This window comes from Schistocerca serialis, chromosome 2 (assembly GCF_023864345.2).
Source record: "Schistocerca serialis cubense isolate TAMUIC-IGC-003099 chromosome 2, iqSchSeri2.2, whole genome shotgun sequence".
Classification (NCBI taxonomy): Eukaryota; Metazoa; Arthropoda; class Insecta; order Orthoptera; family Acrididae; genus Schistocerca; species Schistocerca serialis.
Window position 1 is genome coordinate 922,040,087 of NC_064639.1, and position 23,517 is coordinate 922,063,603.

A 23,517-nucleotide genomic window follows, 5' to 3' on the forward strand; every position below is an offset into this window, starting at 1 on the left:
TCAACCAACCCCTTCTCTTACTCGAATTCTGACATAAATTTCTTATCCTATATTCAGTTCAGTACATCATCTTAGTTAATTGATCTACCATCTAATATTCAACCTTCTTCTTTATAATCATATACCAAAAGTTTCTTTTCTCTTGTTGTCTGAACTGCTTATTGCTGAAGTATCACTTCTATAATAGGTTACACACAAAAGAAAAGACTTCCTAATAATTAAATTTATATTAGGTGTCAACAAATCCATCTTTTTCAGAAAATAACTTCCCTACCCATTTCCAGTCTGTGTTTTGTATCTTCTCTATCTTGACCATCATCAGATATTCTGTTACTCAAATAGAAAAACTCATTTACTACTCTTAGTGTCTCATTATCTAATCTACTTCCCTAAGCATCATGTGATTTACTTCAATTACATTTCACTGGCCATGTTTTACCTTTGTTGAGATTTATCTTACAGTCTTTTTTAAAACAATACCCATTTGATTCACCTACTTGCCATCGCTGAGAGAATTACAATGTTATTGGCAAACCTCATAGATTTTGTTAAAAACTGAAGTGCACATTACTGATGTTCCAAAAATATCATTTATTTTATAGTTCATTGTGAAATATTCTATAAATGAGTTCCAAGTTTCCATTTCCCCCTAAAATTTGTCTCCTTTCCAGATTTTTTTATTGATTTCCTTCACAGCTTGCTCAGTGTGCAGACTGAATAATATTGTGGGTTACAACCCTGCCTAATATCCTTCTCAACTACTGATTGTTATTCATCTCTGTCGACTCTCACATGAGGTGGAACTGTTTTGTCAAAGCAATTTCTTCCAAGGACCTGAGGGAATGCTGTGGGTATTCAGCTACTCTTTTTCCATTTCTTCCTTTTCTTACTGTCGAATTCCTATTATTCATCACAATTAAATCTTCGTCTCCCTTTACTATCTGGATAAATTTGTTTACTTCATCATATTTTCTGTCAGTCTTTTCATCAAATGCAGAGGTAGTTGACACACAGATGTGCACTGTTGTGATTGGTTTTGGCTTTTGTCGATAAAAAGTACTAAATTAATAAAACACAGAGAAAATATTTACAATACAGTAAGTAATAGATAAATTTAAGTCCAATTCTCACTGGCCATCAGGACAAAGTCAGATCACGGTAATGTTACGTCAGAGTGTATTCACACAGTCTGTCATGTAAAATCTATTCAGAGCACATGATCCCAAAACACATGGTTATGCTCAACTGTTTTCTCATTGGAATTACGGACTTCACAAGATGATTCTCAACTGTTTTGACCCAGCAACTGCACTTACACAGTGCAGTACCTTATGTACATAGGTTCTAGAGTCTACATTTGCACAAAAATGACATTTCTCGGACTCATATGGTTTGCTGCTTGCAGGAATAGCTTTTATATTAGAGGAGGAAGACAGGAGTACAAAACAAGGCAAAATAAGAGTGTGAGTCCGAAAAATGGCGTCATTACATGGTACACCACAAGAAGCCTAAAGAAGAGGAATCTGCAGTTTATAAATATTTTAGATTATCGGAACACCAGGTTTTTATCTGTTGCATCAAACTGGGCCCAGAATTACTAAAAGGAACACGTTGCTATGAGCTGCTGTCACAACCACGAAAAATTTGTTTGACTAAGGTTTGGTTTACAGTCTAGTGCAGTAGATATAACTCCCTTAATATCAATCCCTTGAAGATTTGTGGGGTTCCTTTACATTTTGTATTTAGCTTTTAATAGTTCAAGTGCTCTGTTTGTACTGTGGTTAGCTACTGAAACCACACAAATATTGACCACTAATACTTGCAAAGTTGTTTCGCATCCAATCCACAGAGGTACTCAACAGTGTATAAGCCTACCACAAGTACATATTGAAACACATGGCTGTAATACATCACTTGATATATACTTCACAAAAAAAGCATTTTGCCACTGTTGCAGTGTATGAATATTTCAGTCCATTTCTTTATCACACGTTACAAATAGGCCTACCTGACATTACAAAATGTATTCCACTTACTGATCAATCTAAGACTACCACATCAAGTTGCAGTCATGCTGCAGTCCATTTCACTGGAGAATATTGAATACCGGAATCTGCAAAAATACACTTTATAAATGTAGCAAAGGGCATGTAATTGAGAAGTCCTACTTAAAATCCATTTCTGGTACATGATAACTACAACAAAAATGTGAGAAGGTTTATAAAGTTTAGGATTCACGCCTCCCACATTCTTCATTTGTCCCACAAGGCTTTTTTCCTAACAGTACTTCATCTTGCTCATATCATACAATTGCTGCTTCAATTAATCTTTCATCATTCATCATAAAATTATAAATTTTAACAGAAGATATAACAAAACAAAACAGTTTCAGTTTACAACAAATATAAACAACGAATAGCTAATACTTAAAACGAAACTTCCTGGCAGATTAAAACTGTGTGCCCGACCGAGACTCGACCTCGGAACCTTTGCCTTTTGCGGGCAAGTGCTCTACCAACTGAGCTACCGAAGCACGACTCACGCCCGGTACTCACAGCTTTACTTCTGCCAGTACCTCGTCTCCTACCTTCCAAACTTTACAGAAGCTCTCCTGTGAACCTTGCAGAACTAGCACTCCTGAAAGAAAGGATATTGCGGAGACATGGCTTAGCCACAGCCTGGGGGATGTTTCCAGAATGAGATTTTCACTCTGCAGCGGAGTGTGCGCTGATATGAAACTTCCTGGCAGATTAAAACTGTGTGCCCGACCGAGACTCGAACTCGGGACCTTTGCCTTTCGCGGGCAAGTGCTCTACCAACTGAGCTACCGAAGCGCGACTCACGCCCGGTACTCACAGCTTTACTTCTGCCAGTACCTCGTCTCCTACCTTCCAAACTTTACAGAAGCTCTCCTGCGAACCTTGCAGAACTAGCACTCCTGAAAGAAAGGATATAGCGCACACTCCGCTGCAGAGTGAAAATCTCATTCTGGAAACATCTCCCAGGCTGTGGCTAAGCCATGTCTCCGCAATATCCTTTCTTTCAGGAGTGCTAGTTCTGCAAGGTTCGCAGGAGAGCTTCTGTAAAGTTTGGAAGGTAGGAGACGAGGTACTGGCAGAAGTAAAGCTGCGAGTACCGGGCGTGAGTCGTGCTTCGGTAGCTCAGTTGGTAGAGCACTTGCCCGCGAAAGGCAAAGGTCCCGAGTTCGAGTCTCGGTCGGGCACACAGTTTTAATCTGCCAGGAAGTTTCATATCAGCGCACACTCCGCTGCAGAGTGAAAATCTCATTCTGGAAGCTAATACTTAGAATAACGACTGATATAAACAACGAAAAGCATGACAAAACGAAGTATGGAAGATGAGTACACACTGTGTATTTTGAGGAAATGTGCTTGAGGGTCACTTAATAAACAATGCATGATGATATCAGCTATCAGAACTTCTTCCTGACGAGCCTTGATAGTGCTGTGATATGACAGATGACCTGTGTGGATGCACTGCAGAAGGGTTTGAAATTACATGACATGATGGTCAATGTGAATTAGTCAATTCACACTCGCCATCACAGCACCATCACATCATAGTGTATTCAGACTGTCCATCACGTCACAGCATGTCAAATCAGTTCATATCATGTGATTGCAACTTACAATGCTGACCTTGACTATTCTTATCACAGGAACTGCGATTTTCACAAGACGATTTTTAACTGTTTTTGCACACGAAATGCACGTACACAATGCAGTAACTTACATACATAGGTGCTAGGGGTCCTCATTTGTACGAAAATGACATTCATTGGACTCAAATGGTTTGGAGCTTGCAGGGATGAATTGTGTTTTAGAGAATGAAGACCGAAGTGCAAAACAAGGCAAAAAAAAGAGTGTTGGGTCCGAAAAACATCATTATGTCATACAGAAGGGGACTTTCACTCATTATACAAGGAGCGCATGGAAGAGAAATCTGCATTTTACAAGTATTTTAGAAATTCAAAGCACCAATTTTTTTCATTTGGTGTGTCAAATTGCACTAAGAGTTACTAAAAGGAGCATGGTACTATGAGCTGCCATGACATGTGAAAAATTGCTTTGTTTAAGGTTAAGTTTAGTTGCAATTCCAGTGCAAATTGTTATGCAAGATTTATGGGTTTTCTTTACACCTTTTATTTGGCTTTTAAGAATTCAAGTGCCATATTTGTACTATATTGACCAATAATGCTTGCAAAATTGTTTCATGTACAATCCAGAGAGCTACTTAATACTTAATAAGTCTGCCACAAACATATATTTAAACAAATAACTTTAATGTATTGCTTGATGTATACTTCACACAAAAAATTATTTTGCCATTGTTGCAGTGCCTGAAGATTTTGTTCTATTTCTTTATGTAACTTTACAAATGCATGACACTATACAAACAAATACCACTTATTAATCAATCTCATTCTACCCAAAGTACTTTTCTCTCTTCAATTTGCAGCCATATTGCAGTCAGCTTCATTGGAAAATATTACTTTCAGTAACAGTATGTATAAAAATCCACTTTATGAATATAGTAAATGGTAAGTAATTTAGCATGCTCAAGTCATACAAACCAGATTGCTCTTTCATCGTTTATTATAAAATTCAACAAAAATAATGAACCAAACAACAACTGATATCAATGATGAAAACCACAACAAAACTACATATGGAGACAGGCGCATATTGAGAGGAAATAAGCTTGAGAGTCATGTGATAAACTACAAACAGATGATGTCAACTACCAAACTGTTCTTCCCAAGAAACCTTGATGGTTCCATGATGTGATGTGATGGCCAGTGTAGATGCCGCAATTTGAAATGCGTTGCACAATGTTTTGATGGGATGTGAGGTGATGTGACATGATGGCCACTATGAGTTGGCCTATACTCCATACCACAGACTGTCATTGTCAACTAACAGATATGAAATAGCGAGATACAATTTATTTATCAAGATGGTGGTGAGTCATGGCAAATTGTTTGGCATTTACTGACATTTATAACTTAAGAAAGTGTCTAGCATCTGATGAAAATGTGGTAAAAGTAGTCCAAATATACTCAAAGTTTCAGAAATGGAATCATTATGACTGTTTCACATAAGTCAACAGTGAGAAAAATATGTGAAGTGTAGAAATATAACACTCATGAATCAGCTGTTGAAAAGTGCATCAAAGGAGTGTTCTATGACAGAGTCAGTCATCATTGAATTAAAGCACGCTAAAAATTATGTTAAGATGCTTCTGTGGAGGCAATGATTGATGAAGCATTGAGTATAAAACCAAGTTTCCACTCTAGGCCTTAAGAGGTGATTTGATGTGCGTCACCAAGTAATACATATGAAATTTGACGCCAAGTATGATCATTTCAAACGTTATGTGAATGAAATCACAGCAGTGGAGGTAAATAATAAACATGAAAGAACCTCACACATCATGGAATGCAATCACAAAACCTTCATTTATATATATATATATATCACTTACAGGGAATAACAAGAAAGCAATTATTAGTGAGAAGACAACTATGTGTAATGAACTGAAGAACATCTGTATATATTCCGACAGTCATGGCAGAGGAACTCCAAAATTTTTAAGAAATGATCAAAGTATAAACAGCACTAGGTTCATCAGTGCACCCATATGTGAAATCAGTAAAAACTTCTCTAATAACGAGTGGCACATGGTAGCGTTAATATTAGCTGTCAACGATGTCTATAAAAATGATCTCAAAGAAGCCAAAAGATGCTTAATGAAGCCACAGATGTTACTGAACAAGCAAACATTGATTGCTGTGCGAATTCCACACAGATACGACCTCTCATATTTCTCCTATGTGAACCAGGAGAGAGAAGAGCCAACATACCACGTTTTAAAATCCATCCAGATTTCCAGAACACAATGTTTCACCACACACATGATATGGACCGAAAACACTTTAGCAGATGCATCTTAATGGGAAGAGAAAAACATTTATTTCTAAAAAAGACACAGAAATTCTGAGCAATACACATCTATCTCAGATGGCATTCCTCTACCTTAGACAATCCAGATAGTTTCACAAAGTTCAAACCAGATCCGTACACAGTGTAGTGAAATGTCCTGATCTGCAAGAACAGCATAAGCAGTGGAAACAGAAGAATCACTATTTTCAGCAGTTGCAGAACTATCACTCTGCCCTTCAGAAGAAGAAAACATATCACTGACTCCAGTAGGGGAAGTTGCATTACCACAAGCAGAGACACCATCAGGAAAACTGAGAGGGGAGAAAGAATAAAGAAACACAAACATCTGAAGGACAAGAATTTTTTGTACTGCAGTTGGGGAAAAACGTTCTCAAAAAAATTAAATATAAATATAAACATTTCTACTGTAAGAACTTTCCACCACAATATACAGTAAGTAACAAATAAATTAGATGAGATGAAAGTACTAGCAGCAGCAGAAGTACCACACATGTTTATTGTCATGGAATACAGGTTAAAAGAAAATAAAAATAGTGTTAATAATCTTTAGGACTACAAAAAGCGAGCTTGCTTCTGCAGACATGAACATAAAGGTGGAGAGGTTACAGTATATGTGCACAACGAAATGAAGAATTACATTCCATAATCAATGAAGAACTGTGCAGCAATGCAGATAATGTTCAAAAAAGGAAAGCCTTGATACTGGGGCTACTCAGATTGCCAATCAGACAGATGAATTGTTTCCTATAGGATTAGGAAGTGTTGTTAGATGAGGCTACGAACGAATTGCCTTAGATAATAGCAGCAGATGATCTAAACATTAAACCACTGAAAGGCAACTGCTATACAAGGAGATCCAATGATCTAATCAAAATTTTTTATCTTGAACTAGTAGTAAATAATCCCACAAGGTAAAAATACAGATACATTAATAGCTCATGTAATTATTGGTACAGCACATCACAGACAAAAAGTAAAGGTCGTAAATACAGCCACTGGAGACCACTATGGAGTATTAATCGAAATATCAGGCAAGACAGTAAGATTATAAAAAATATTCAAAAAGTTGCAACAAACAAAGTCAGCCAACCTAGCCAGGTACAAGGATTACTGAAGTCTGAAGACTGGAATGCCAGCTATATAACGGGAACCATAAATAAAAGATGGAAATATTTTTCGAAAACATCAGAATAGCATAAAACTGTAGCATGTCCATTTTTCATGATAATATTGCATTTCGCCTCCCATGACCTTTATAACAAAGATGTTGTGACAATAAACAAGAACTGTGGTGATTAAGGATACCACATGACACTGTGACTGATTTCAAGACAGTAGTGCATATGCTAGCAAGTGGTTCAACACGTCCTTGTGAAATATCATAGTAAAAGTTCACAATAAGCCAACTGAAGGGCGCTCATTCCTAGATGCAGTAATACTTTGTCTGACTAATAGTAATACATAGAAATACAAGTAATAAACATAATAAAAATTGGGTCACAACACATCTGATAAGAAAGGGAGAAGAGCTAAAAACCATCTATGTATGAATGTTGTCAGACAAAACCAACACAACCAAATTGTGATGCCTATAGGGACAACAAGAGTTCATGCAAAAACTGGTAAAGGAAACCAAAACCCTTTACTACAAAAACAAGATTGATGCTTCTAAAAACCTCAAAAAATGTGTCATACAACACATCAATACTCAGGTGATGAGGAAATTAATAATGTGCAACTCTGTTTGCATGTAGGGTACGCCTCATAAGATAAAATGTTTGTTCTTTTTCCCAATAAATGTATCTGAGTTATTAAAAAATAATACACAGTTTAAAAAATAAATACTGAGGTGGCAGAGAGAATAGCTACATGGCTGATTAAATGCTGCCTGCAGTGAATATTCATAACTATGACTTTTCTTATGGTCTTAGATATGGAAGAAAGAATATTTCAGACATTTTTAAGAGAGAGTAATGTGACTCCTGTACACATAGGAAGCAGCATTGAAGACCAGAAAATTACAGATCAATAAATAGTACATCTGACTTATCTAACATAACAAAATTTGTAGTTAAAAACAAGGTAGTAAATTTTATAGGAAAGTTCAACTTTTCGAGTGAATAATGCAATAAATGGGTTTAGGAAGGATATCTCTACCACAGAAACAAAAGCTGAATTTTTTGCGTTTGTAACTAAGGCACTAGATGAACAGAAGAAGTTTGTGGTGTTTCTGGAGCTTTTAAATGCTTGTGATTGTATAAACACAGGATGATCAGAAATAGTCTGAAAAGCATATAAGTGTGTCGTAGGGGATGTTGTGCTAAGAAATAATTCTTAAGGAAAAAATTTGTTACATTGCACTGATTCCGTGTCATTTAGCACTGAAGTTAGCCACTAGGTCATTATGTGCACAAACTCAAGCAACTGCAAGTGCTACAGCACTGTAATGCACAGGCATCTGAAGGTCTACGAGTTATCACTTTTTCAAATGCTCATTACCAGATGAAATGTGCCTTTTCTTGGAAGCAATAAATTTGAGCTAGGTGAGAAAAAGCTACTTTTCTTTGGTTTGAGGAAATCAAATGAAGAACAAGTTTGATGACACTGTCTCTGGCAGGCTGCTTTAATTTGTGCACTTGATTACCTGATTGGCTAACTTCAATGCTAAATAACTCAGAAATAGCAACACATGTCGAATTTTTTTCGTAATGATTATTTCTGGGCACAACGTCCCCTACACCACCTTTACGTGATTTTTCAACTGTTTCTGAGGACCCTATTTATTATTACAGCGTCATTAATATTATAGAATAAGGGGAAAAGGGGAAAGCAGCCAACACCATAAAATCATTCATGAAAAATAGAGAACCTTCCATGGTAGTAAAACACAGAATAAACAGCACTATTGAAATGTCTATTCAAATGTTGTGCTTCAAGGATCAGTGCTTGGCACACTACTTTCCATTTTACGTGCCAGTGATAGGAACTAAACAGTAGGAGGAATGCTGTAATGTGTGGACTTGGTCCTTCTTTTTTATTAGTAGTTCTTTTGTTCCTAGAAGTGGACAGATAATATATAATACATTACCACCTGATGTGTGCAAGCAGGTTTCAAGCAAAGTAATATGTGAAACTGTGTGTATTCCATGTCACCTTAGACCGCAATTACAGACAAAGGCAGATTGCTTCAGACTTTTTGTCACCAATCACATGCAGAGTGTAATAGCAATGCATACCAATAATCATGCAAAACTCTTGAATGCTGGACTGAACATGATTCTACAGAGTTCAAGCATTCTTTGGTCTACTAATAATAGCTGGCTTGCATAAGGCATGGGGGAAGCCTTTGAGTGAACTTTGGCCAGAAGAGTATGGCTTACTTATTTTTCGAGCCATAATGACCTTTTCAAGATTTCGTGATATTTTGATGTGGATCCAGTTCATTGATAAACTTGCAAGGGAAGAAGGAAAAGCTGCTTCTGGATCAAAATCTGAACCTATAACGGCTGTGTTTGAAATTATCGTTGATGCAACTATTTCATCTTATGTTCCTGGACCTCATATTACAGCTGATGACCATCTCTGTACTTGTCTCATTGCTTATGTTCTGTATTGTAAATTTTTACATGATATGAGAAGTAAAAATGCAAGAAGAGCATTCCTCTCAGAACTAGAAAAAAAAAACAGTTAAACTTCACACTGAACGACAAATGCTGTAGCCCTAGTGCAGAACATAACACATTTGTTCAGAAATAATATCTTCAGGCTTCAAGGATCTTGTAAAGGAAAAACAACACAATAACCAGGAAGCCGATGTTCCAAATCTGGAAAGAAAATGGTGTCATTCTTGCCCAAGGTCAAAGGACAAGAAAGTGAATGAACAATGTGATGTATGCCACAGGTTTGTCTATATAGAACATGCTAGGATAAGTGTGTTGTGTAATGATTGTTCATCATATGACACAGAGATGAGTAAGAATGTATTTCTAGTACAATTACATGTAAGTGATGTTACACACAACATTGATAAGTACAGTATTGTTACATAGTGAATGGGTTATGAATATTTTGTGTTAAAATAATTTTTGGAACTAAACAAATTAAACAAAACAAATTTTCATATTTCAAACAAATGCACTACATAAATACAACTTACATGTAACTTAGTTATATTAAGAAACTATGAACTCATAACATCAACATTGTGCATATGTTTTTCAATAAATTATAATTACTTTTGTGAACATATTTCAAATTTTATCGCCATAAAGTCACTTGAATCACTTTGGGGTCAAAAAAGACCCACAGACATACAGCATGTTTTTCCAGAGCTGATACCATGTGAGGGCAAAACAGATGAATACAAAAAAAACGTTCTGCAAACCCAAAAACTGAAAAAGTACTTCAGTGGAAGTAATTTTTTATAACTTTACCAAAGCCACATATATGAAACACACCCAAACACATATCTTGAATAATTTTAGTGTTAAGCTAGATGACATGAATTTAAAAGAGAGAGAAAGTTATAACTTTCTGGGCACGATAGTGGATAATGTTTTGACATGGAAAAATAATATACCTAACATCAGTTGTAAAATGAGTTGAAGCAACATATTGCTGACAAGAAAAATGTTGAGAAATATTAGCACACAAACACTGCTAATAACATATCATAGGCTAGTTCAATCACAACTATCACATGGTGTGCTGGTCTGAGGAAATGCTGTATATCTACACATGTTAGGATTACTACAGTCAGGAAAGAAAGCTGTAAGATGTATAGCAAAATAATATCTTCTACAGATTCCTGCAGAAATACTCATGGAATTAAAAATATTAACAGTACCATCACTAACATTTATGAAATAATTATTTATGTGAAAACTAACTGTGCCACATTGTTAGAGACATATCCATGATTATAACACAATAAATAAAAGCGATAATCACATTGCTGAAACTGCCTCATATTAACTGAAGAAGAGACTGTAATCCCGTGATCTTTCTTTACAATAGTTTGCCACATTATATGAATACTACAGAAAATATAGCTGTTTTCAAAATTAAAATAAAGGTCAGTTGATTAAATTTCACCATGCATTGTTAAAGATTATATTGAATCTAAAGTTTATGAGAGTGTAGTGTTCATACATGTATATTACTTTTAAATAGTTATTTTAAGATAAATAAGGATGCTTTGTAGTGAAATCTATTTGTTTAACTCCATGGAACATGCTAAAAATATTTGTGCCAATGTCAGTGTTTTTAGATATTACATATACATATACATATTATAAGGTAATCATTCAGTTCAGTGATATATTCATGTAACTGTATAAATTTTAAATTTCTATCTGTGTATACTTTAAACTGGTACATGCATAAATATTGAACTTGCAAAGATGTAATTTTTTCACTCCATGGGAACATTACTTATCTTATAACATTATACAGAATTCTCCACAGACTAATACAGCTATCACTATTTAATAATGTTTTGCAAGTTGTACAAGATCTATCTCAACAAGTGTTCAAAAAAATACTGCACGACTGCTTAGTTGCCCAGCCATTCCACAATATGAAGTAATTTATCAATTGTAAAATAATGGTGTAATGTTAATATCAGATCTATACTTCTTTCGAATTATCAGTCGTATTGTGTTATGTATGTGTGTTAACCTTTTGCTGTAATGACATAATGACAGTTAAATTATTATTATTGTTATCATTTTTTCATGTTGTTGATAAAAAGTTGTTTCTGGTCCAGAGTGTATTCCAAAGTAGAATTTCTTATAGCAAATGGGAATTGAGGAAAATAAAATATACATACAGTAACAGTGTTTTATTGACCTGACCTCTCATTTTGTGATACAAATAAAGTATACTAGAGCCTTTACAATTACAGTGACGAAAACTATGTGATAAATACGGTCCTTCAGATATTAGTGAATAGGTTTGCTGCACCTCTACACCCCAGCATTGATTTTGTCTGTTTCTGGTGTAAGTAAAACAATTCTAATTTTACGTAGGCGGAAAGTTATTAAGAGAACAAGGATTTTGATAAGGGTCTCGCCAAATCACTAAAGATGAGGTTTTGCTGTTTTGGATTTTACGCAGTACTATCTATTCTTCTGAGTTGTATAGTCTATAAATTTATCAATTTCTGAAGAAATAAAATTACGTATGAACCGAGAAGTTACCACTTGAAAAAATGCCTTCTTTCGACATTTGATTGCTAGGATCCATCTTTGGATCACGAATTCCAAACCACATAAGAGCGGTACTGGAGTGGAATATCTCGATCTACAATCGTCCGTTGTAAATGGATACCGTATGGTTATTGTAAGGTAACATGAAAATACGTGGTGTTTTGTGAAAACCTGCAATAATTTGAAGAGAAGTGAATCGCTGTCCCATACATTAAATTCGTGATTTCTAATAAACGAAGGATAAGCGCTGAAAGTGATCCGTGTTAACTGGTGGATCTATTGTGACACAAGGAAGGTACGCTGAATTAATGATATTAAATTTGACGTTCTTTTTCGTTCTAGGACTCTAAAAGTAACAACTGTTAACAATAGACACCAAAATAAAAGCAAACACTCAAATCTGTTTTCATTCTTTCTCGGTGTAAGTTATCGATCAAGCAATCATGTCTACATTATTTATGTAGGACGATTGTTTATTTGGTGCATGTGTCATTTAATAAGCTTCGGACCACCATTCAGTATTTTTGAAACGTTCCAAGAGTAGGTGAACGACTGCTTTCTGTTGCGATATGAAGTAGATTTGACATAGTAACACCGTAGCTTGGAAAGTGTCAATATTTTCATGTATTGTTAAATATTCGTGTGACGGAGAAAGGCAGCCGTGTTCGAGACATTATTTTTATGTAAGAAAAGAAACTTGAGCTTTGTAAACATCATCCAACGAAATAAGGCTTGTGTAGGGTGTGTGGTGTATCAACAGGTCAACTGCTTGTCAGTTCATTGTGATCGAGATTGAATTCAGGTAGTGAAAGTAATATTACATCAGCATTAGTATCAAAGAGAATAAATAGCTGAATCTGATAAGAAAACATAATTGTTTACTTGGTTGAATATATTAGGTCATTACATGCTAGGCAGTCCAGTGTTGCCCGCCTTACTGTCGATTATATCTAGATGTATGGAAGTTTGGTGTCATAGGTGATTATTGGCTGTTGATATTAGTCATTTTCCGTTTAAGAACCGCGTAAGTCATGCTTGTCGAATTTTTGAGATTAGGATGGTAGGTAAAGGTTTTTTTCAAGCTTTCAGACAGATTATATAATGGTAAGACAGACATTTAGGAACCAAGTTTTAAATTGTAGGACATTTCCAGGGGCAGATGTGGCCTCTGACCACAATCTATTGGCTATGAACAGTAGATTAAAACTGAAGAAATTGCAAAAAGGTCGGAATTTAAGTAGATGGGACCTGGATAAACTGACTAAACCAGAGGTTGTACAGAGTTTCAGGGAGAGCATAAGGGAACAATTGACAAGAATGGGGGAAAGAAATACACTAGAAGAAGAATGGGTAGCTCTGAGGGATGAAGTAGTGAAGGCAGCAGAGGATCAAGTAGGTAAAAAGACGAGGGCTAATAGAAATCCTTGGGTAACAGAAGAAATATTGAATTTAATTGATGAAAGGAGAAAATATAAAAATGCAGTAAATGAGGCAGGCAAAAAGTAATACAAACATTTCAAAAATGAGATCGACAGGAAGTGCAAAATGGGTAAGCAGGGATGGCTAGAGGACAAATGTAAGGATGTAGAGGCTTGTCTCACTAGGGGTAAGATAGATACTGCCTACAGGAAAATTAAAGAGACCTTTGGAGAGAAGAGAACCACTTGTATGAATATCAAGAGCTCAGATGGCAACCCAGTTCTAAGCAAAGAAGGGAAGGCAGAAAGGTGGAAGGAGTATGTAGAGGGTTTATACAAGGGCGATGTACTTGAGGACAATATTATGGAAATGGAAGAGGATGTAGATGAAGATGAAATGGGAGATAAGATACTGCGTGAAGAGTTTGACAGAGCACTGAAAGACCTGAGTCGAAACAAGGCCCCGGGAGTAGACAACATTCCATTAGAATTACTGATGGCCTTGGGAGAGCCAGTCATGACAAAACTCTACCATCTGGTGAGCAAGATGTATGAGACAGGCGAAATACTGACAGACTTCAAGAAGAATACAATAATTCCAATCCCAAAGAAAGCAGGTGTTGACAGATGTGAAAATTACCGAACTATCAGTTTAATAAGTCACAGCTGCAAAATACTAACGCGAATTCTTTACAGACGAATGGAAAAACTGGTAGAAGCGGACCTCGGGGAAGATCAGTTTGGATTCCGTAGAAATGTTGGAACACGTGAAGCAATACTAACCTTACGACTTACCTTAGAAGAAAGATTAAGAAAAGGCAAACCTACGTTTCTAGCATTTGTAGACTTAGAGAAAGCTTTTGACAACGGTAACTGGAATACTCTCTTTCAAATTCTGAAGGTGGCAGGGGTAAAATACATGGAGCGAAAGGCTATTTACAATTTGTACAGAAACCAGATGGCAGTTATAAGAGTCGAGGGGCATGAAAGGGAAGCAGTGGTTGGGAAAGGAGTGAGACAGGATTGTAGCCTCTCCCCGATGTTATTCAATCTGTATATTGAGCAAGCAGTAAAGGAAACAAAAGAAAAATTCGGAGTAAGTATTAAAATCCATGGAGAAGAAATAAAGACTTTGAGGTTCGCCGATGACATTGTAATTCTGTCAGAGACAGCAAAGGACTTGGAAGAGCAGTTGAATGGAATGGACAGTGTCTTGAAAGGAGGATATAAGATGAAAATCAACAAAAGTAAAATGAGGATAATGGAATGTAGTAAAATTAAATCGGGTGATGCTGAGGGGATTAGATTAGGAAATGAGACACTTAAAGTAGTAAAGGAGTTTTGCTATTTAGGGAGTAAAATAACTGATGATGGTCGAAGTAGAGAGGATATAAAATATAGACTGGCAATGGCAAGGAAATCGTTTCTGAAGAAGAGAAATTTGTTAACATCGAGTATAGATTTCCTTATTTGTATGGAGTGTAGCCATGTATGGAAGTGAAACATGGACGATAACCAGTTTGGACAAGAAGATAATAGAAGCTTTCGAAATGTGGTGCTACAGAAGAATGCTGAAGATAAGGTGGGTAGATCACATAACTAATGAGGAGGTATTGAATAGGATTGGGGAGAAGAGAAGTTTGTGGCACGGCTTGACTGGAAGAAGGGATCGGTTGGTAGGACATGTTTTGAGGCATCAAGGGATCACAAATTTAGCATTGGAGGGTAGCATGGAGGGTAAAAATCGTAGAGGGAAACCAAGAGATCAATACACTAAGCAGATTCAGAAGGATGTAGGTTGCAGTAGGTACTGGGAGATGAAGAGGCTCGCACAGGATAGAGTAGCATGGAGAGCTGCATCAAACCAGTCTCAGGACTGAAGACCACAATAACAACAACAACATCTTTCATCGAATTGGCAAATAGGCCTACGTCCCTGATAGTTAGTACACTGGTTCATTAGTGTGAATGATGTAAGGTATAGAAGTTTTAAGATAGTTGACAGTAGTCGTATTCACTTCTTCTTGGGGGAAAAAAATTCTTCGGGCAATCCCATCTCAGTGAAAATGATCAAGCGTCAGGTGAAGTGATTTCCTGAAGTACTTGTTATAAAGAGTTTGTTTGTTGTCAGTGGATGTGGGGCGAGATAGAGACAAATTATGCAACAGAAAATTTTAACTTCATATTTTGCAGTTTGAACCAATGCTCAATCCTTCAACATTCATTAGTAACCACACATTTTGCTGTACAAGACGTCGTACTTTTGTTTGACTTTGTTCCCATCTATCCTCATCATTTTCAATGATAGTCATGTAAAATTTCAGAAATGAAGAAACACAGTTGTTCATTTTCTGCTTAATCCTGTTTTGTAATTGTAAAATGTGTTTTAACGGGAAGAGGAATTGTGTTATGCACAACCGAGCTCTTGTTCGAATATAAAACAAAACTTTGCTTGAGTCACATTGTAAGTTCCGATTCAGACATTGTTACAGTACCAAACTGTAGCTCTGTCAGAAACAACCACAGCGTTTATAGAGTTTCTGAGGGAATGATTGAAACAATACACAAACTCATTAATCATGGGATTTATTGTTTTAGGGGAAAATCCTGAGTAAAGTTGGTGTGACACTGAAAATCGAGTGATAAACTTTTTTTGAGGATGACGAAACTTTGTTCACATTGTAATACTAGGATACAAGTTTAAGGGCAAAAAGGGATTGTTGTCAAACAATGTGGAAGTGCTGTTCATTGATTGTGGAATATGTTTACATCTCAAAATTGAAGTTTCCAAATTCTGTTGGGCAACCTCAGACCTAAACAATGTTTTGCTGTTGAATCCTTTGGATTACTTTCTTTATGTGTTTGTGCCATTTGTAGAATTGACAAAAACTTTTTGTTGATCTGCTTGAATAAAAAGGTTGCGTTCTTCATGATTGTGATTGCTGTGAAGGAAAAACTAGGAAATAATACAGGATTTGATATCAGGCATCAGCAGTGACTCCACTACATCCAACCACAGCATCATATATCCAGCTCTGAATAGAAACAATTTTTGACATTAAAAAAAAAAAAAATCCAAATTTCAGTAATGTCAGAATCAATATGTTAGTTAAGAGACATCCACAGGAATTCGTAGTATTTGTGTGGAACATATAGTCTCTTCTCTGTCAGATAAGAAATAAAGACAAAGCTTAAACAAAAATGCAACTCACATTAAACGTGACAAATCCTCCAGGAATAGCACACATTTATTATCACTATTGTGAATGAATTTGTAGATGGTAAGTAAAGTGACATACCATTCCATTACCAACAAATCATGAAATAGTGGTATCTACAGGGGATAGGAGTTGCAAAACATGCTGGTATTGATGTACTTTACATATATAACTAAAATGAGCATCACTACACCCACAACCATGAAAATAAAGTATTCACAAAGAAACCAAATCACACATAATTATGAAATTTCATGGGGTATCAGTTACTTGGTTACCTGTAAACATAAAATGAAATCCAATACTGTTAAAACATTTTTTTTTTAATAACAAACATACCTATAAATAGGTACCTTAGTATAAAAAATCCAGATTATTGAAAAATGAATATCAACATACAAACTGAAGGAAAAATGAATACAAGCAAATGAAATTCCTATCCCACCTATTCCCCCCCCCCCCCCCCCAACCACAAAAAAAAAAAAAAAACTAAGTATCAAGCAATAAATTTTCTGGAGCAAATTAGCCTCCAACTCTCTCAAGAAGGATCTACTTCTGATGGCTAAACTTTGTCGTGTATCTCGCAAAGCCACTAACAGAGAACAAACTCCCTTAAGCTGAGCTTTCTGTGACACCATCTTCAGGAAATCATTCTACCTGAACTTGCAACATTTTTTCTTGGTGTAATTTTATGTTGAATTTGAGGATTGCTGGTGTGGTGTATACTATATCAGCACTCTGAAAAAACTTATGCTATCCAAGCTGTAGAACTAATGTACTAACTTTCAGGAATATAGCTTAACTGCTCAACAAAAGACATCAACCCCATCATGACAAATACTTTTGCATCCTCTTTACTAAATTTAGACAACCTGGTCTGAAGGGTCTCCTAAATATTGAGTATTGAATATTGAGAATTGAATTTGTGGAGTTACCTAAAACAGATATACACAGGTAAACACCAAATTTAAACAGCATCAGGTGGGATAATTTCTTAAAGAACCACATAACATGGAATTGACCCTCTTATAACTTACTTTACTAATGTTTTGTGCCAGTCATTTCTGTTAAAGTTCACCCCTTGTTCAGGTTCACTCCCTGTCCTCTAGAGAAGTATTACAAGTGAGAGCTTGTACTGACACCTAGAGAATGGAGTTTCAAGACAGCAGTGTGGAACTTTTCTGTAGAAAGTTGAATTGGGTCATTCCATGTGAATTCAACCAATTTGAGAAAATGTTCCAGCTGATAGTCTCAGATTTGGCTGAAATTTAGCACACCAATGCTACCAAGTGTGGAACACTCATGTACAAAATTTTAAGTTCCCCTGCCAATTAGTTACAGAATTATGGCTTGTAAAAGAAGGTGGCGTGACCCGTAAATTGCAACCCTCATCTGGCAATCTTATCTTCAGACCCAACTTCAGGTCTTAATAACTTTGGAAATGTTCCACACAGTCCAGTGAAATTTTTGCAACCTAGTAACATCCACTTGGAGAACACACTCTATGAATCAAAACACCAACAACATATTTCTGAGGGAAAATAAAAAATTCCAAAATGTGATTAAAAAAATGTACTATGTTAAAAGGTAGATATTGTAGGTGCCCTCTATGCCAAATATAAATCACTCAAAAAGGGTATAAATTTTTTGTGGTAAGCTTAATGTGGCCTAAACACACACAGAACTCATCTTGCCCATATCAGTCACACAAACAGAGTTACATGCACACGAAAATACAAAAATTTGAAAAATTACCTGAAAACATGGCTTGTCTAAGTGTGGTAGCACAAAAGGGACAAGTGATATCCAAACAAAATTTCAAACACTGCATAAGTAGACCATAATATAATGTGTGGCAAAATTTCAACCTGTTATTGCAAGGCATTTGTGTACAATAAAAGTTCTCAGAGATGTATTTGGTAACATTTCTTTTAACACGATTTAACAAGTAATAGTGATGATGCAGACAGCTTGTTTCAGATAAAGCTGCAGCAATTGTTGGGAACCATTAGGCAACAGAAAGTTAAACAATGGTAGTTTTCAAGGACAGAGTGAGTCATTGTTAGGCAGGAACAACAAAGAAAACAAGCAACAATTACAGGTTACTCATGTTTTTAAGATTCTAGTTCAGACTGGTCAGTACTGTTGTGGAATGTCAGTATGGAGGCAGAAGAGTGTACTAGCGGTGCTTTTGTTCAAACAAGTTGCACTATTGGTAGAGCACAAGCATCTGAATGTCATAAAACAACATATGGCACAAAATGTGGTGTTCGCTTTGTACTGTATGATCTGGATGAATCGGACCAAGATTTGTTGCTATGGAGATCCAGGATACACCCTGTGGGCACAAGAAGTACATTTCCAGGAAACTTTAGTGTTTATCATCATATAAAAGTGTTTCTGGATAAGTATTCTTTCCTACAAAGAAGTTGTTCTGATCCATTGCGGATTCATAAGAAGACAGTGAAGTGTAGCCTCAGAGAAATTGATTTAAAATCAGTATTGAAAGTGAATCAGTGCATGGGACTTAACATGAAACCAGGACAAAAGATATGTTCTAGGTGTGTTACACTGCTAAAAAATGAAGAATATTCTGATACTTTACATGACAGTGACGAAGAGTATCTGCCACCTACAACCACAGCAGATGAGCAATTAAATACTTCAGTGACAGCTCTTGGTTTGTCTCCCATGAACAGACACAAAGTTGGGAAAAGAGACAGGCCCAGCCAGCTATGGTAGAAGAAAAATACAAGAGGCTCAAATGAAATTAAAACACAAAATAGCTGACTCACTAATGGTGGAAGAGGAAGAACTATCTGCTCCAAAAGAACAGAAATGCTCTGATTTGGACAAAATTGTACATGATTTGAAAGAAAAATGTGCCATATCCACACGCCAGAAAAAAGTAGCTATTCTTACCCTTTCACCTTCCAGATGGTCTATTGACTACACTGCAAAGGAATTCAATGTTTCTACATATATGGTAAAGCCAGCTCGGAAAATAAAAGCAACCCAAGGAGTGCTTTCACAACTTCAGCAGGCTCAGGGTAAGCAATTGAGTTCGGAAATAAAGGTGCTAGTGGCAGAGTTTTATGAAAATAAAGACTACAGACAAATAATGCCTGGCAAAAAAAAGACTATGTAACGGTGAAAATGGGAAATGTACGTGTACAGGTGGAAAAAGACTGTTGCTATGCAATGTATCAGAACTATATGTAAAATTCAAGGAGAAGTATCCCAATACCGAAGTAGGTTTATCATCTTTTTTCAATCTTCGGCCAAAATGGGTTGTGCCTGTAAGTGCAAGGGGCACACACAATGTTTGTGTATGAGAGACCCATCAAAATGCCAAGCTGATGTTTGCTGCTATAAAGGATTCTGGTCTGGATTACAAAGGTGCAATGAAGCTGCTTGTGTGTGATATCAGTTTCTACCAGTGCATGATACACAGGTGTGAAAAGTGTCCTGGTAAGGCAAATCTTGCAGAACACATGAATAAAAAACTGTATGGTGAACTTCTTATGCATGACGATGAACTTGTTTCTTATAAACAATGGACATACATGGATCGCTCAAGTCTTGAAACAAAGCGAAATACAGTGGAAGAGTTTGTTGGAATGTGTTGTCAAAAAACAGACAAACTGACCACACACAGCTTCACAGCAACAGCATAATCGGCTTATCTCCAGTTTTTTAAGGATAATTTGAAACAAGATGAAATTGTAGTAATACTAGACTTTTCTGAAAATTATGCATTTATAGTTTAAGATGCCATCTAAGGATATCATTGGGACAACAGTCAAGCAACTGTCCAGCCATTTACGATTTACTATAGAGGTGAATCAGGTGATGTGTCTGTCATGAACCTGTACAGTTTTAGTGACAGTTTAATTCACGATTCCATTGCAGTTCATGCCCACATTCGCACTGTCATGCCATATGTGAAAAACAAGCTGCCTCACATACATTTTGCGAAATACTTCAGTGATAGGGCAGCTAGTCAGTACAAAAACTGTAAAAATCTCAAAAATTTATGCATGCATTACAATCATTTTCAGATTCACCCAGAATGGAATTTTTTTGCAACAAATCATGGTAGAAATGTATGTGATGGTATTCGTGCTACCATTAAGCACATGGCATCACAAGCTTGTCTGCAGCACCCTACAGAAGGTCACATTCTAACACCTCTTCAATTATTTACCTGGGTACAGAAAAATATCTCTGGCATACAATCATTCTATGTTTCGAAAGATGAGGTGAAATCAGTCGAAGAGTTTCTAAAAAGCAGAGTAGAACACGTTAGAACTAAGCAGAGTAGAACACGTTAAAACTGCTGCAGGCACAAGGAGCCATCATCACTTGTCTCCAGCGGGCTCTGCAATCTGCAGATGAGCAGACTGTCCGGTTATAACTATAGGTTCATCACAACGTGTGTCTTCACAGTGTGTCTGACTCAGGATTCAGAAGCAAAAGCAGCAACATACAACCAGGTTGCTATGTTTTTGCTATTTATGATGACAAATGTTACTTAGGATGTGTTGCAGAGTGCTGTGAAGCAGAAGATGATGTATTTGTGAACTTCATGGCACCAGCAGGACCAGCAAGATCATTTCATTGGCCACATTTGGCAAACAGGTGTTGGATTCCTTTTGAATATATTCTTATGACAGTTCCAGTTCCTACCACAGTGTCAGGAAGACAGTACAATTTGCCACGCAATGTACAGAGTGTAGTAGCTAAAGTGTGGGAGAACTTTTGTTCGAAGCACAATCGACTGGTTTTTAGCAGTTAAGGTGCAGTGAACATTAATGATAGATTGTGTTAATCTGTCTATATGTTGTTGCTTAGTGATTAAACAGTTGTGGGGGAGGATAAGAAGAGGCAGAACAGTTTATGATATGTTTTTACAAAATTGTGTTGTGGAACAATGGCCACATCACCAAATACATCTGTCAACTTCCATTGTACACAAATGTCTTGCAATAACATGCTGAAATTTTGAGATATTTATCATTATGGTCTACTTATGCATTGTGTGAAATTTGGCTTGGATACCGTTTGTCTCTTTTGTGCTACCACACTTCGAAAATCCATGTTTTTCAGGTAATTTTTCTATTTTGTGTGCATGTAATTCAGTTTTTGTGACTGATATGGGCATGATGAGTTCTGTGTGTGTTTGGGCCACATTAAGCTTACCACAAAAAAATTATACCCTTTTTGAGTGAATTATATTTGGCATAGAGGGCACCTACAATATGTACCTTTTGACGTATTACATTCTTTGGGTCGACAGAAGCGTCCGATCCCACGCGTCGGCTTTGACCCGTGACGTAAGGGTGTTGTCGTGTGTGACGTCATGACGGCGCGGAGTTTGGTTTGTGAATGTGGTATGTTTGTAGATTTTGTCGTGTTGTGGTTTGTTGTGCTCTCTGGTGGTATGTTCAGGGTTTTCGTTTGTGTGGTGTAATGGGCTCTGTTTGAGTGTCGGGTCTGTTTTGTAGTGGAATTCGTTTCAGTGAGTTAACGATTTTGTGTGAAGGTTAATTTAGTGTTGTTCACTGTACATCGTGTGGTAATTTTAGTCAAATTAATCAGTTGTTGTTTTTGTTCAGGAATGGATATGACGGATAAAATTAACAGTTTGCAGGTCAAGGGAAGTGTTCGATCCCAATGTGTGGCTGTGTGTGTTGATATTGGTATCGGGAGACGTTTTTGAGGTATACAGGCCAAGGGAAGTGTTTGACCCTAATTTATGGGATCGGGAGCTGCTGTTGAGCTACATAGGTCAAGGGAAGTGTCCGATTCCAGATGATATTGTGTTTAGTGGTATTTGGGGAGTTTTGTGATGTCGGTTTTTTTCGTCGTTTTGTGTTGTTTCGTATGGGGGTGGGTGTCTAAATTTGTTTATATTTAGTTTGCCCACACCGAAAAACACCCCATTTCCCACACTTGTCCCATTAGTGTCATTAGGCTTTTTGTGTAAAGTGTGTGTGTTTGTTTCTCGATGTATTTTCGTCCTCATAATGTGTACATACCGACTTTATATGCGCCATATTGGAATTGTGGTTTCTAGTTGTTTCAGCCATATTTGTGACGTCATGGGTCAGAGCAGACGGGCAGGATCGGACGCTTCTGTATTTCCCATTCTTTTAATCACATTTTGGAATTTTTTATTTTCTGTCAGAAATATGTTGTTGGTGTTTTGATTCATGGAGTGTGTTCTTTAAGTGGATGTTACTGGGTTGTAAAAATTTCGCTGGACTGTGTGGAATAGTTCCAAAGTTATTAAGACCTGAAGTTGGGTCTGAAGATAGATCGCCAGGTGCGGGTTGCAATTTCCGGATCACGCCACCTTCTTTCACAAGCCATAATTCTGGAACTAATTGGCAGAGGAAACTAATACATTGTACACGAGTGTTCCACACATGGTAGAATTAGTGTATTGAATTTCAGTCAAATTTGAGACTAAGAGCTAGAGCCCCTGGTTGAACTGACATGGAATGACCCCATTAGCATATACCGCAGATTGAAATAAGTAAATTTGTGGGAACGTAGTCTTCCCCAGTGTATCCTACAATGTTGATGAAAAACTTTTGGGTTGATGACAGTGTTGAAAAGTAGTAATGTTTGAATGAAAGTCATAGTCATGTTCTTTTGGTGAGAAACACTCACGTATTTGCTG

General features: G+C 36.6%; 1 protein-coding gene across 1 annotated transcript in view; it reads left to right on the forward strand.

The window, feature by feature from the left end:
• The first annotated feature begins 12,296 nt into the window (after positions 1 to 12,296).
• The window catches only part of LOC126458297 (transcription elongation factor SPT5), a 28,858-nt gene continuing 17,637 nt past the window's right edge, over positions 12,297 to 23,517 (forward strand). The window contains exon 1 of the mRNA XM_050095241.1: positions 12,297 to 12,488. The gene's annotated coding sequence lies outside the window, so the exon portion shown is untranslated. The remainder of the gene's footprint in view (positions 12,489 to 23,517) is intronic.